The sequence below is a fragment of the Mytilus edulis genome, chromosome 2 (genome assembly GCF_963676685.1).
Source record: "Mytilus edulis chromosome 2, xbMytEdul2.2, whole genome shotgun sequence".
NCBI lineage: Eukaryota > Metazoa > Mollusca > Bivalvia > Mytilida > Mytilidae > Mytilus > Mytilus edulis.
In genome coordinates this window covers 27,269,812-27,274,083 of record NC_092345.1, presented here as the reverse complement: position 1 = coordinate 27,274,083, position 4,272 = coordinate 27,269,812, and the positions used below count along the sequence as shown (strand labels likewise).

The 4,272-nt window shown below is 34.5% G+C and overlaps 1 long non-coding RNA gene across 1 annotated transcript; it reads right to left on the bottom strand.

Moving 5' to 3' along the window:
* Positions 1-2,418: 2,418 nt before the first annotated feature.
* Positions 2,419-3,766, bottom strand: LOC139510533 (uncharacterized). Its single transcript, XR_011661906.1, has 2 exons — positions 3,430-3,766; positions 2,419-2,752 (listed from the first exon to the last, which is right to left on the bottom strand). It is a non-coding gene; the product is annotated as an uncharacterized lncRNA (long non-coding RNA).
* Between the last annotated feature and the right edge of the window lie 506 nt (positions 3,767-4,272).

Sequence of the window (4,272 nt, the reverse complement as noted above, 5' to 3'; positions counted from 1 at the left end):
CATATATTCTCCGGATTTACCGAAATACCGTCTTTGTTTACAATTTTTCCCAAAAACTTGACTTCTTTTTGAAATAAGAAGCATTTGGACGGTTTAAGTTTTAAATTGAAGTACTGAAATCTTTTTAAGATGTGTAGAAGCTTACTCAAATGATCATCAAAGCTGTGACCTAAAACGATGACATCATCCAAATATGCAAGGCATTCTCTCCATGTCAGACCTTTCAAAACCAACTGAATGACTCTGCTGAAAGTTGCTGGTGAGTTACATAATCCAAACGGCAGTCGGACATGCTCGAAAAGTCCATATTTCGTGACGAAATCCGTTTTATGTCGATCTTTCTCATCGATCTCTATTTGCCAATACCCCGCAGCCATGTCCAACGTACTCATGTAGGCGCTTCCTCTCAAAGTATCCATACAAGACTCAATCTTTGGCAAAGGAAAACGTCCTTGTCACTTTATTAAGGGGACGAAAATCAATGCAGTACCGCAGACTGCCGTCCTTCTTTCTTACTAAAACAGGACAGGAACACCAATTTGAAATAGAAGGTTTAATAACCCCCTTATCCAACATTTGACTAAGATGTTTTTCTTCTTCATTTTCAAATTTCAGTGGAGTTCTACGCATTTGTTGTTTAATAGCAGGTGCTTCCCCTGTGTGAATTTATTAGACAACATGGCTATCTTAATTGAAAACTTCTGATATAAAATCGTACTTTATGTCAATTGATCAAATAACTATACGTGTTCTACGGCTAATTTAAAGAGAAATCAGATTTTTGATAACGTCTTGAAAATGCCGTTGTCATAGTGAACAAAGGGGAATAATCAAAAGAACTTCCTAAAAAAAGGTCGGTCTATTTCGATCCCACACATGCAATGAAATATTACCAGCACATTGACAAACATAAATCAATTGCAAATTTAACCAAGCAGTTAAATCATGGTAACGGTTTATGTCAGTTAAAGTTTTTTTCTCCAAATATAAACTGAAGACAATTTTATAAAAGAGATAATATTACTGCAATTAATACATGTATTTAATGCAGTTATAATTTTTTATCTGCTTCACAGAAAAATCAATTACACATGTATATCATCAAAAGTGGACAAACATTTATAGAGTCATTAAATTTATATAGAATAGAATGGAATAGAATATTTTTGTCTACTAGATTTAATATTAATACAAAGACATAAAATTAAAAAACAAAATTCTTTGAGATTTATAAAGTTCAAACTCATTGATTACTGTGCCAAACATGTGATGAAATCATAATCTTTCAGTCAGTTTAATTGAAGTCTGGAGCTGGCACGTCAGTTAACTGCTAGCAGTGTGTTGTTTTTTTATGTATTATTGTCATTTTGTTTATTTTCTTTGGTTACATCTTCTGACATCAGACTCGGACGTCTCTTGAACTGAATTTTAATGTGCCTATTGGTATGCGTTTACTTTTCTACATTGGCTAGAGGTATAGGGGAGGGTTGAGATCTCACAAACATGATTAACCCCGCCATATTTTTGCGCCTGTTCCAAGCCAGGAGCCTCCGGCCTTTGTGAGTCTTGTATTATTTTAATTTTAGTTTCTTGTGTACAATTTGAAAATTAGTATGGCGTTCATTATCACTGAACTAGTATATATTTGTTTAGGGGCCAGCTGAAGGACGCCTCCAGATGTGGGAATTTCTCGCTACATTGAGGATCTGTTGGTGACCTTCTGCTGTTGTTTTTATCTTTGGTCGAGTTGTTGTCTCTTTGACACATTCCCCATTTCCATTCTCAATTGTATTAATCATTTAACAGCTTCACTCTTCCATAACAACAACACCAATGACAGCATGGAACCTATGACATTCAAAACTGCATAAAAATTTACATGTTGATTTTTTCCTTTAAATGGAGTAGGTCTGTGTAAATTGGGATTGCTCATGTTCATTGGGTAAACAACTAGAGCAGGGGCTCTCCTTTTGGTGAAAGAGTAGACATTGATTAAATGTGCCACCAAATAAATCCTTAAATCTAGTTGGGTGTATCTTTTTTTTTTTTTTTTTACTCGGTTGAAATGGTCATACAATACAAAGCCATTTATTACACACAAATTAGTGAGAAAGAAGAAAAGAAATTTCCACCACTTTTTGGAGCTTCTTCCAACAGGATATTTTGACCGAAGTTGGTCACAAATATTAATATCAACACCATGAAAGTTTGCCTGGTAATTAGTAATGATCCGTGGTCTTGTGATTTGTTTAACAGTACCATCTGTTTGCCTCCTTTCAGTAATATCACTCTAAAATAACTGGTATACAACAAGTAATATATTCTGTCAGTATATGTTTTTTGTGCTAAAGGTATCTCATTTATACATGTATTCTATATATATTAAGTAAATGTTTTGATTTATAAAGGATCAATTGAAAGGATAACACATTTTTAATTTAAACTAAAATAATCGTATTAAAACATAGTTGATTGATTGTTTGCTGCTTAATGTCCAGTCACGCATACATCATTATGACATGGATTATAAGGAAGAGTAAACGTGTATTAGCTACTCGACATCTTTCAAGAACAGAGTCTAATAGAGGCCTAATTCTGGCAAGTTTGTCAGTAGAATCCGCCTCTGGCTCATTCACATGTAAATGCTGTGTCAGCTTTTCATATCTTTTTACAGATTTTTATACGAATTTATTTGTCGACCATAACAACTTGTAGTCCCGAACTTGTATAATCCCTATTAGAATTAGGATTCCTAGAAAAGATAAAATATACACTTTTTACTTTTTGTCATAAAAATGTTACTTTTAATATCACTTTTAAATATACATCATGTACATGTGAATATAGGCTGTGCATACATATCTTGACATGTAAAATTTCTGTGATAAACCTACTTCTACTTTTGAGAATTATAAAAATACATGTAACGAGCAAACACAATTTTAAAATATCAGACATGTATAAAGGCATGTACAAACCAATAAATATTTTAAATAAAAGCATGTGGTTTGATTGCCAATGAAACAACTCTCAATCCAAGTCACAATGAATAAAACAATAAACAATTATAGGTCAACATACAGCCTTCAAATGTTCAACATAGAGCCAAGGCTTACATTTTGTACACCAAACAGCAAGCTATTTAAAGGAACCAAAAATGTAAAAAAACAAAAGTCTTATCTACAACATGAGAAAGGAGAAACACCTATGAACCGCATCAACAAACGACAACAACTGAATAACGGGCCTGTACATAAACAGTGCATAAAAATGCCTACATCACATGTACATGTATATACAAATGTATATCAGTTTAATAAAGGGAATTTACTATGCATTTCAATTTAATTTTCTTACTATCAACCAAGCTTACAACAAATCGTACACGTATAACCATTTTTAGTTTGTACATATATTGTTTTCACTTACCTAAATATGCAGACATTTCAGCAAAATCTGTCTCCGTCCAGTTTGTGTCATTTCGTGCGGCTAGCTGCTGTTTGCGTGTTGCATTTATGTTGGTCTCTTGGGCATGTTTACTAATCATGTCTGTGCCAGTTCACCAACATCAGCATTCAATAATACTTGAGGTCCGGTACGTTCGTTAAACTGTCGAACATTTATATCTTGATTGGCCTCGCTCCATATTATCTCATTCATGTCAGCATGTCAGTATCATCATTTCCATCCTCCTGATCCTACTCGATTTCATCATCATTATCATCTTCCTCCTCGCTAACCAACGGTTCATCTATATCAGATACATTCCCGTTATCCTCACCTTCAACACTTTCGTCGTCTGATATATTTTGAAGGGCTGGTCCAGACATTGTTTATGTGGACAGTGTAGTTTGCCATATCAATAACTGCTCCAAATTTCTCCAAGAAATCAATACCCAGAATGATGTTATCATTTATGTTAGCAGTTACAAACCTCCATCTTTTCTAAGTAGCAACATTCCAGCAGCACCTGCATACGGGGTATATATCTCCCAATTGATACGATATTCCCGTGCTTGCATTTCCTATCATGATTTTCTTGATAGAGGGTTGCTGCTCACAAGGAAGCTATTAAACCAAGAGTTCCAAATGGTGAAGTTGAAATCATCCCTTCGTAAATTTTACGGACGCCATCACGAGTTGGTTGACCGTTATGGAATAACCGTGTCACAAATGATATCGGATATGTTCCTTACGTCGTAACTACAATCCCCTTCCCTTTCCTGAATGTGACCTACCGAATTAGACTATTTACCGGATTTGTTATCACAT